This window comes from Macaca thibetana, chromosome 11 (genome assembly GCF_024542745.1).
Source record: "Macaca thibetana thibetana isolate TM-01 chromosome 11, ASM2454274v1, whole genome shotgun sequence".
Taxonomy (NCBI): domain Eukaryota; kingdom Metazoa; phylum Chordata; class Mammalia; order Primates; family Cercopithecidae; genus Macaca; species Macaca thibetana.
Window position 1 is genome coordinate 122135766 of NC_065588.1, and position 12150 is coordinate 122147915.

Consider the following 12150-nt stretch of genomic DNA (forward strand, 5'->3'; position numbering starts at 1 on the left):
CATAAGATGCCTAATTAAATTTGAATTTCTATGTAGAATCATTTTAGTATAAGTATGCCCCATGCAGTAATGGGGACATACACCTACTAAAAAAAAGCACCATAGTTTATCTGAAAGTCAGATTTAACTGGATATTCTGTATTTCATCTGGCAACACTATCTTCTAATAGCTAGTTTATTAGGACATGTGTGGGGGGTGGGGGGTGCCTTTCCTTCCTCCTGGGGTGGACCTAGTAAAGGAAGAGGATGAATCGCAAGCTTGCAACTAACCCTTTGCTTCCCTAATGGATATTTGAGTTTGGAAAAGATGCTTTCTCTTTACCCATTATCCTTGCCTTTCTCACCCAGCCATTAACACGTATAGGCTGGGCAGTCTTTATGACCAAAGAAAGCTTAGGGAGGGTTTTGAGTGTGGGAAGGGGCTCTCTGGGAAGAAATAAAATAAGAAACTAGGCAAGAAGCCCAGGGAAGTGGCCAATCTGTGAGGTAGCATTTTCTTCTTTCTTTCTTTCTTTCTTTCTTTCTTTCTTTCTTTCTTTCTTTCTTTCTTTCTTTCTTTCTTTCTTTCTTTCTTTCTTTCTTTCTTTCTTTCTTTCTCTTTTCTTTTCTCTTTTTCTTTTTTCTTTTACTTTTTTTTTTTTTTTTTTGAGACAGGTCTTGCTCAGTCACTCAGGCTGGAGTGCAGTGGGATGATCATGGCTCACTGCAGCCTTAATCTCCTAGGCTCAAGCAATCTTCCCACCCTCCCGAGTAGCTGGGACTACAGGTATATGCCACAATTCCTGGCTAATTTTTTAAAAAAAATTTTGTAGAGATGGAGGTCTCACTATGTTGCCCAGGCTGGTCTCAAACTCCTAGGCCCAAGTGATCCTCCTGCCTTAGCTTCCCAAAATGCTGGGATTACAGGTATGAGCCACCACACCTGGCCAGCATTTTCTTGTGTTGTGTGTTTGCAACCCTTTGGGCTCACACCTTACACTATTTTTTTTTTTAGCAAGTTTTTTCTTGTTTTCTTGGCGGGGGGAAAAGCTGAGTGTTGGGAAAAAGGCTGAGGCAGGGCTTGATTGTCTGAAATAATGTAAAAGTCTTGGAACATGGCCAGGGTCCAGGGTCTAAAACCCCTCGTGGCCTTTGGAACAGCAAGCTCTGTGCCAAAGGGTTGAAGGCTGCCCTGCTGCACCACAATCTAAGCCCAGGGCATGAAATCCCTCATGGCTTGGATGGAATCCAGGGCTCAGGGCATAAAACCCCTCATGGCCTCTGGAATGTGTCTAGTCTTACTGGCTCCTTGCTTCTAGCACTCCCAGGCTCATAGATCGATTGTATCTTAAACTACAAGAACATGTTTCCCATTATCTCAAGTAAGAGAACATGTTCCATATGCTTCAAAGAAAATGCTAAACTGTCACAGCTGAAGATCATGCTCTTTATACACTGCTTTCTTTCAACCCCCACATCCTCACCACCTGCTTCTTTGTTTGATCACCAATAAATAGTGCAGGCTTCCAGAGCTCGGGGTCTTCACAGTCTCCATACTAGCATTGGCCCCCTGGTTCCACTTTATGCACTGTCAACTTGTCTTGTCTTATTCCTTTGACTCCGCCAGACTTCATAGCCTTCACTTTTTTCTTGTCCCTCCTCTCTCTCTCTAATAAGCAAGACCTAAAGTTCAGCACATCACATCATGTGACATGAACAGAAAATGCATGCTGCATGTTGCAGCAAGACCCATGGCCATTCATCTGAAGAGTCTAAATCTGGAAGAAAGGCCAAATGCTGTTGGATGTTGTATTAGGCTGTTCTCACACTGCTGATAAAGACATACCTGAGACTGTGTAATTTATAACAAAAAAGAGGTTTAACAGACTCACAATTCCATGTGCCTGGGGAGGCTTCAAGATCATGGCAGAAGGCGAGGGAAGAACAAAGGCATGTCTTACACGGCATTGGGGAAAGACAGAATGAGAGCCAAGCAAAAAGGGAAACCCCTTATACAATGATCAGATCTCATGAGACGTATTCACTATCACGAGAAAAGTTTGGGGGGAAACTGCCCCCATGATTCAATTATTTCCTACAGGGTCTCTCACACAACATGTGGGAATTATGGGAGCTACAATTCAAGATGAGATTTCAGTGGGGACACAGCCAAACCATATCGGATGTGGACTTAGTAGATTAGGATACTTTTGGTGACACACAACATTATTATCAGTCTGTCCTAAACAACAGAGATAATTTATTGGCTCATGTAAATGTAAAAGAAAAGTAGCAGCGGACCTTCAGGCAAAGCTGCATCAGAGTTCTTATTTAACTTCTCCACAAAACTACAAGCTGAGTTTCTCTTAACTTTAACCGTTTCATGTGGCCTTCAACCTCACAGCTACTGCAATTCTACTGCAGTAAATTTCCTAAGGTTATAACCCAAGTGTGTAAGATGTGGAGCCTGGATTTACACCCATGCCATCTAAATCCAGAACTTGCGCTCGTGGAGGTATGTTGCATCCAGGCTGGTTATGACTGTTTTCTATAGGCGTGCCTCGTTTCATCGAACTTCTCTTAACTGTGCTTCATAGACACTGCGTTTTTTACAAATTGATGGTTTGTGGCAACTTTGTGTTGAACATCTGTTAGTGCCATTTTTCCAGCATCATGTGCTTACTTTGTGCCTCTGTATCACAATTTGGTAATTCCCACAATACTTCACGCTTTTTCTTTTCTTTTGAGACGGTGTCTTGCTCTGTCACCAGGCTGGAGTGCAGCGGCGTGATCTCTGCTCACTGCAACCTCTGCCTCCCGGGTTCAAGTGATTCTCTTGCCTCAGCTGCCTGAGTAGCTGGAACTACAGGCATGTGCCACCACACCCGGCTAATTTTTGTATTTTTAGGAGAGATGGGGTTTCACCACGTTGGCCAGGATGATCTCGATCTCCTGACCTCGTGATCCATCTGCCTCGGCCTCCCAAAGTACTGGGATTACAGGCGTGAGCCACGGCACCTGGCCCAAGCTTTTTCATCATTATTGTATCTGTTATGGTTATCTGTGACCAGCCATCTTTGATGTTACTAGTGTCATTATTTTGGGTTGCCATGAACCACGCCCACATAAGATGACAAACTTAATTGATAATGTGGTGTGTGCCCTGACTGCTCTACCAACTAGCTGTTCACCTATTTCTCTCCCTCTCCTACAGCCTCTATCCCCTGAGACACATCAATATTGAAATTAGGCCAATTAGTAATCCTGCAATGGCCTCTAAGTGTTCAAATGAAAGAAAGGGTCACACATCTCTCACTTTAAATAAAATACTAGAAATAATTAAGCTTAGTGAGGAAGATATGTCGAAGGTAGAGACAGGCTGAAACCTAGTTAGGCCTTTTGTGCCAAACAGTTAACCAAGTCGTGATTTCAAAGGAAAAATTCCTCATTTCATTGAACTTCTCTTTACTGTGCTTTGTAGACACTGCGGTTTTTACAAATTGAAGGTTTGTGGAAACTCTATGTTGAGCCAGTTTATCGGTGCCATTTTTCCAACAAGTTGTGACTGCAAAGGAAACATTCTTTAAGGGAAATTAAAAGTGCTACTCCAGAGTACATACGAATGGCAAGAAAGCAAAACAGCCTTAGTGCTGATATGGAGGAAGTTTAAGCAGTCTGGAAAGAAGATCAAATGAGCCTCAATATTTCCTTAAGGCAAAGCCTAATGCAGAGCAAGGCCCTAACTCCCTTCAATTCTATGAAGGCTGAGATAGTCGAGAAAGCTACAGAAGAAAAGTTTGAAACTAGAAGAGGTTGGTTCACGATGTTTAAGGAAATAAGTTGTCTTTATAACATAAAAGTGCAAGATGGGCCAGACGTCGTAGTTCACGCCTATAATCCCAGCACTTGCGAGGCCCAGGCGGGCAGATTACGAGGTCAGGAGTTCAAGACCAGCCTGGCCAATATAGTGAAACCCCATCTCTACTAAAAATACCAAAAAATTAGCCGGGCGTGGTAGTGGGCACCTGTAATCCCAGCTACTCAGGAGGCCGAGGCAGGAGAATCGCTTGAACCCAGGAGGCGGAGGTTGTAGTGAGCTGAGATCATGCCATCGTACTCCAGCCAGGGCGACAGTGCAAAATTCCATCTAAAAAAAAAAAAAAAAAGTGAAAAGTGAAGCAGCAAGTGCTGATGGAGAAGCTGCAGCAAGTTATACAGAAGATCTAGCTAACATCATTGATGAGGCTGGCTACACGACAACAGATTTTCAGTTTAGAGGAAACAGCCTTCTGTTGGAAGAGGATGCCATCTAGGACATTCACAGCTAGAGGGGAGAAGTCAATGCCTGGCTTCCAAACAGGGGACAGGCTAACTGTCTTGTTAAGGGCCAATGCAGCTAGTGGCTTTAAGTTGAAGCCAATGCTCACGTATCATTCAGAAAATTCTAGGGCCCTTAAGAATTGTGCTAACTCTACTCTGCCTGTGCTCTATAAATGAAACAAGAAGCCCAGATGACAGCACGCCTGTATACAGCATGGTTTGCAGAATATTTTAAGCCCACTGTTGAGACCTACCTGTCAGAAAAGATATTCCTTTCAAAGCATTGTTGCTTCTTGACAATGCACCTAGTCATCCAAGAGCTCTGATGGAGATATACAAGGAGGTTAATACTGTTTCATGCCTGCTAACACAACATCCATTCTGTAGCCCACGGTTCAAGGAATAATTTTGACTGTCAAGTCTTATAATTTAAGAAATACATTTCGTAATGTTAGCTGCTGTACATAGTGATTCCTCTGATGGATTTGGGCAAAGTAAATTGAACACGTTTGGGAACGAATGCCCCATTCTAGATGTCATTAAGAACATTGGTGATTCATAGACAGAGGTCAAAGTGTCAACATTAACAGGAATTCCAACACTTATGACTGACTTTAAGAAGTTCAAGACTTCTGTGGAGGAAGGCACTGCAGATGTGGAGATGGCAAGAGAATTAGAATTGGAAGTAGAGCCTGAAGATGTGACTGAATTGCTGCCATCTCATGATCAAACTAAAATGGATAAGGAGTTGTTGCTTATGGATGAACCACAAAAGTGGTTGATTGAGGTAGAATCGACTCCTGGAGAAAATGCTGTGAACATTGTTGAAATGACAACAAAGGATTTATAATATTTCATAAATTCAGCTGATAAAGTAGCAGCAGGGTTTGAGAGAATGGATTCCAATTTGGAAAGAAGTTCAACTATGAGTAAAATGTTATCAGACAGCATCTCATGCAACAGAAAATATTTTCATGAAAGGAAGAGTCCATTGATGCAGCAAACTTCATTGTTGTCTTATTCTAATAAATTGCCACAGCCACCCTAAACTTCAGCAGCTGTTACCTTGATCAGTCAGTAGCCATCAACGTCGAGGCAAGATACGCCACCAGCAAAAAATTTAGTGAACTATTTTGAAAACTGACTGAAGGCTCGGATGATTGTCAGCATTTTTTAAGCAATAAAGTATTTTTAAATTAAGGTATGTACATTGTTATTTTAGACATAATGCTGTTGCAGACTCAGTAGACTGCAGTATAGTGTAAACATAAATTTTATATGCACTTGGAAACCGAAACATTCATGTGGCTTGCTTTATAGCAATATTTGCTTTATTGCAGTGTTCTGGAAGGAAACACACAATAGCTCTAAGATTTGCCTGTATTCGTTTATGTGATAGTCAAGTATGGGCACAAGAGGAGACCAGAGAGAGGCTCAGAAAAACGTTTGCATACTTGTATGTCCTAGAGACAAGAGGCAGGGTATGCCCTTTGTCACAGGGACATGTGGGAAAGACATCAGGGTGGTCGGAAGGCAGAAGACAGGAGTGGGGGAAAGCATTAGGTTAGAGCCTTTATTGGAGTTTCTGTGGGAAAAGCAAGTCAGGGCAGGATTGGCTAGTTTGAATGATTTCAGCAGGCTCGGAGCTATAGGTGGTCTCTAGTTGTGGGGTTCTGGGTCTTGGAATGATAATAGCAGAGTAATATTGCCTCCTGAGGTGTCTGGGCTGGATGGAGGATGTCTGGCTCTGGATTGGGTCATTTGCATATCAAATGCTCCTGGCTGAGTTCCTGGGCTATTTTTAAGAACTGGTTAGCCCCTGGAGAGGCAGCATGTCTTCAGTCATAAAGGGTTTTATTAAAAAATATACATCATTAATATAACATCATAATATAAATATATACATACAATTATGGATTGAACACTTAAACTGTCACCTCCCTCAACACAAAGGATCAGGGATTAAAAGATTAAAGAAAATTAAATGTAGTAATTTTCTAGGTTATACAAGATATCATTCTTATAAATGTTAATATTAATTGCAAAGATACTTTTAGCCAATTTTTCAATCTTTCAATATTTTTATTTTGGATACTAAAATATGCTAAGATTATAGTATATGGATTATAATGAGAGTAACTGAATTAGAAATTTCATCCACAGGGAAGGATCAGTTATAAAGCTATATTAACAAACTTTCCTGTAGCCTGCAGGAGAGAAACACCTTGGCTTGTGGTTATGGGAAAAAAATATATATCTAAGACTCACGCATGTGTATATTAAATCACATATTAGAATAAATATCAGATCAATTTTTCTCTTGTTGGCTTAATACACAATAAAGTAAATGGCCCATAACAAAGAAAGAAAAGGTTTTCTTTAACAAGAAAGGGTTTAAATATGCAAACGTTTTGATAGTTAATAGAGCAGGTAATAAAATGAGCTTGATGCAAATCTCAATGGAGTGTTTACAAGGCTTTTATAAGAATTTTGGTTAGTTGTTGTGTTTTATATTTTATTCCTTTTGTCACCAGTTTGTGTGACTATTCTTACTATATTAGTATTAACATTCTTATAAATATTAGAGGTTGTTGCAATTAAGACTGAATGCCAGGAACTTTAAAAACACTTAATGACTAGAAGTTATAGATAATGGAATTATCCTTTTAATGATGTGTTGAGTTAAAATATATATAATTTTACGTCAGGCACAGTGGCTCAAGCCTATAATCCCAGCACTTTGGGAGGCCGAGGTGGGCTGATCACCTGAGATCACCTAAGGCTGAGACCAGCCTGGCCAACATGGTGAAATCCTGTCTCTACTAAAAACAGAAAAAATTAGCTAGGCGTGGTAGTGGGTGCCTGTAATCCCAGCTACTTGAGAGGCTGAGGCAGGAGAATCACTTGAACCCGGGAGGTGGAGGTTGCAGCGAGCCAAGATCACACCACTGCACTCCAGCCTGGGCGACAGAGTGAGACTCCATCTCAAAATAAAGAAATAAATAAGTAAATAAAATATAAAATATATTTTTAGAGTACAAACTGAATTTTGTTTTGAAGATATCCTGTTTCTGCAGAGATATATATTAATTATTTTCGGACACAGCTGCCCTGTATCCAAAAATAATACTAGCTGCAGCAACAGATAATTTCAAAATCTCAGTGACTTGACTTAATAGAAATTTAATCCAGTGAAATTTATTTATCACTTAAGTTGAGTGCAATCAGCTGGTGGTGGGAGGGACACCAGGCAGTCACTCAGAGACCCAGGTTCCTTCCACCTTGTGGCTCTGTCTTCCCTCAAGAGCTTAGAGTCTTCTGATGGGTTCGGCTAGTAGATGGGATAAGAGAACTAATGCAGGGGAAAAGGTAGGTTTTTATTGGTCATCTAGTTTACTCTGTGGCAGAATCTGCTAGTGTTCACCAATATCTGCTTTCCTCTCTTCTTCCTGGGCACACTGCTCACCTCTTTTGCAAATCCACCGAGACCGTGAGATTATTTCTTGCACATGGTATAAAAGGAGACACAGTGTGTGTAACTTTTCAGAGGATGCCATTGACAGCAAGCTTGCCTTATCCTCACTCTTTCTCTTAATCTTCCATTGGTTGATTGTAGAGAGGTCTGAGGCTTAAGAGGGTGGCAGAGCCACAGTATGCAAGGAGCCCAGGTCCCTGAGTGACTGCATGGAGCACAAATCCCCTACCATTGTATCTTTGTAGGTGACTTGTTTTCTATGTTTCAGAGGTCTGCAGATGAGTGGAATTTTACCCCAGGGTGGACCATAACCCAAGTCTAACCCATAACTAATATAGATGAAATTTTTGATGCTGGATTGGATCAAAGCTTTGAGGGATGTTGCGATATGGTATATGGCTCTGGGAAGAGCGTACATTTTGGAGGGCTAGAGGGTAGGCTTTTAGGAATTGAATTATGTCCTCCCCCAAAAAATATGTTGATGTCCTAAGAATGTCCTTAGAATTTGAATTTATTTGGAAATAGTTATTGCAGAGGTAATTAGTTATGTTCACATGAAGTCATACTAAAGTAGAGTGGGCCCCTAATTCAATAGAGCTGGTGTCCTTATAAGAAGATGACCATGTGGGCTGGGCATGGTGGCTCACGCCTGTAATCCTAGCACTTTGGGAGGCCGAGGTTGGCGGATCACCTGAGGTCAGGAGTTTGAGACCAGCCTGGCCAACATGGTGAAACCCTGTCTCTACTAAAAATACAAAAGTTAGCTGGGCATGGTGGCGGCCGACTGTAATCCCAGGTACGCTGGAGGCTGAGGCATGAGAATGACTTGAACTGGTGAGGTGGAGGTTGCAGTGAGCTGAGATCATAGCACTGCACTCTAGTCTGGGTGACAGAGCTAGACTCTGTCTCATATATATATATATATATATATGAAGAGAAAGCCACCTAGAGAGAACACCATGGAATGACAAAGTCAGAAATTCAAGTTGTGCAGCTGCAAGCAAAAGAATGACAGAGACTTCTGGCAACTCCCGGAAGCTAGGAAGATACAAGGAAGGATTTCCCTTCAAATATGTAGAAAGAATGTGGTCCTGCTGATGACTTGATTTTATATTTCTGGCCTCCAGAGCTGTGAGATAATAAATTGCTGATGTTTTAGGCCACACCATTTGTGGTAATGTAGTCTCCTCTTATTCACAGTTTTGCTTTCTGTGGTTTCAGTTATCCAAGGTCAACCAGGATCTGAAAATATTAAATGGAAAATTGCAGAAATTCATGTGTTTTAAAATTACAAGACTTTGTATTCATGGATGGAACTGGAGGCCATTATCGTTAGCGGAATAGCACAGAAATAGAAAACCAAATGCCACAGGTTCTCACTTGTAAGTGGGAGTTAAACGATGAGAACACATGGACACATAGAGGGGAACAGCACACACTGGGGTCTATAAAAGGGTGGAGGACGGGAGGAGGGAGAGGATCAGGATAAGTAACTAATGGATACTAGCTTAATACCTGGGTAATGAAATAACCTGTACAGCAAACCCCCGTGACACAGGTTTACCTATGTAACAAACCTGCGCATGTATGCCTGAACTTAAAATAAAAGTTAACATAAAATTGCACACCATTCTGAGTAGTGTGATGAAGTCTCACACCATCCTGCTCTGTCCTGCCTGGGATGTGAATCATTCCTTTTTCCAGCGGATCCAGGCTGTGTACACCGCCTGCCTGGTAGTCACGTACTAACTGACTCAGTTGTCAGATGGAAAACACATAGTGTATGTAGGGTTCAGCTCTATCTACAGTTTCAAACAACCACTGGGGGTCTCGGAACGTATCCCCCGAGGATAATGAGGGGCAGCTTCTGTACTAGTCTGTTCTTAAGCTGCTGATAAAGACATACCTGAGACTGGGTAATTTATAAAGAAAAAGAGGTTTAATGGACTCACAGTTCCATGAGACTAGAGAGGCCTCACAATCATGGTGGAAGGCAAAAGGCACTTCTTACATGGCAGCTGGCAAAGAGAGAGAATTCGAGCCAAGTGAAAGGGGTTCCCCCTTATAAAACCATCAGATCTCATGAGACTTACTCACTACCACGAGAATGGTATGGGGGAAACTGGTCCCATGATTCAATTACCTCCCACCAGGTCCCTCTCACAACACGTGGGAATTATGGGAGCTACAATTCAAGGTGAGATTTGGGTGGGGACACAGCCAGACCACATCAGCCACTTTGTTACGGCAGCCAGAGGAATCTAATACAGAGTTCTTATTCACTGGTGCCAAGGGTTGTTCGGAAGCAGAAATGCAGCCAGGATTTCTGAAGGGTTCCCTTTGGCAAGCGGTCTCATAAAATACATTCTGAATCATAAAAGTAGCCCACATGCAAAACCAAGTATTTCACATAAAAATTTAAATTTTGATATTTCCTGAAAAAATTGGCAAACATGGAGATCCATTTTAACCTGCCTGAAAAATGATCAGTGTCTTAGTAGAAACTGTTTAACATTCTGAAATTATTACATGGCATGCTTATAAAGACTGCCTTCAGCCAGACTTTCTGCCTGCATCTTCCAGCAGTTGCTTTCTGCATAGCAGTGCTGTCTTGCCCCACAGTTAATGCAACAATGACCAGAAATTTGCAGAAAAGTTTTGTACAGAGGTTACATAGCTACGATAAGCTCGTCCTCGTGTGAGGGAGACCCAATCCAATATGACTGTGGTCATGTTTCTTCGTTGTCCCTTTCGTTAGAATGTAGGACCTCTGCCCTTGTGTAATTGTGTTTATTTCAGTATATTTCCAAATAGGAATCTATGGAAATGTTGTTGGGGTTTGATACAATTGGTTTTCACTTTGTTTTTATCCTTTAATAGGGATCTGTGGATTGCTTATATTTGGGAAACGTTTCTTTGATCTCTTTTCCATATACACATGTCTGAACATTGGCCTCTTCAGAGGCAAAGCATGCCTAAACATTTCAGATCTTTAAAAATAAGTTTTGTCTTTATGCATCCTATGTTCTGTTTTACTTTTCCCTGTGTAACTAAAATATTCCCCCAAAACCTAAAAGACACACACAACAAGATTCCAGAACTATGGGAAAGATTCCTTAACATTTAATGGCTGGTTTTTCCTCTATGAACATGGAAGATTTCATGCTTTGAATTGAGCTGTTCTCTCTCTCTCTCTCTCTCTCTCTCTCTCTCTCTCTCTCTTTTGGCGGGGGTTTGTTTGTTCTTGCACATGCAGTAATTGTACATTTCCCAGAAAAAGCAAGATCTATCAGCTTCACTAATGTGGCTTTTCTGGATATCCAAACCCTCAAAAAGCCCAGGTTTCAGAGACAAGCTGGAACAATACCCCCCATCTCCCGGGGTCAACTTCCTATGAGGTGGGAGAGTCATCTGTTCTGGAGTATAAACATCCTTTGTAGTGGATTGCAAGTGAGGCCTGAGCACGGAATCTAATTCAGTATTAATTGTTTTAGAAATGGTTTTCCTAGTGTATCCATTTAGAACAGACTTGTTTATCAAAGTCCACTGGTCTGTGTAATTCACCATCCAACTAAAATTAGTTAAATTACTTTATTTCAAAATAGTAAGATTTTTAAAGGTGGTTATTTAATTACAAAGTACCTACCCCTGGGAGATACAGATAAGCCTAATAGACCATTTTATTTCATGGGTCGTGCCACCTGGGGCACAAGAAGGCTTTTTTTTTTTTTATTTTTATTTTGGTAGAGCTTATAAAGCCATCCATTTATAGCCTTCCTCTTTCTCAGGTCGGCTGTTCAACTTAAACTTTCACTCTAACTCCCATCTCTCCCTCCCCTGTCCTCTCTCCTCCCCTCTCCTCCTGTCCCCTCCCCTCCCTCCCTCCCTCCCTCCCACCCTTCCTTCCTTCCTCTTCAGTGTCTGCTTTACTTTAGATGTTATTCAACAAAGCAGGAAGGCCAAAATTAACAGCACATGGTCTGAATTTATGAAATATAATTGTTTGGCCTCTTACTTTTGCAAGTGACAGAAAATCTAATTCAAATTGGCTTAAGCAACAAAAAAGGTACAGTTTGTGTAGGTAAAGTACTCGCGGCAGTGTGGGCTGCAGGTCTAGCTGAATCCAGGGGTTCATCAGGATATAGTTTATAAGAAACTTCATTTCTTGCTTTCTGCTGTATGTGTTCCATTGTCATACAAGATCTTCACTCGTGGATGCAGCTTGGGCTGCCACAGCTCCAACCTCATGTCTCTCCAGCTTTACATCTAGCGGAAAAGAATGTGTCTTTTCTCAGCAGCTCTCATCAAGTCCTGGATGCATTCTGATTGCAGCCTGAGTAGGTGTGGAGGTCCTGGGCTGAGGCTTCTGGAACTCA

At 41.5% G+C, this 12150-nt stretch overlaps 1 pseudogene; it reads left to right on the plus strand.

Annotated features, from left to right (window-relative positions):
* The first annotated feature begins 3248 nt into the window (after positions 1-3248).
* LOC126931673 (tigger transposable element-derived protein 1-like) overlaps positions 3249-12150 on the plus strand; it is a 96103-nt pseudogene continuing 87201 nt past the window's right edge.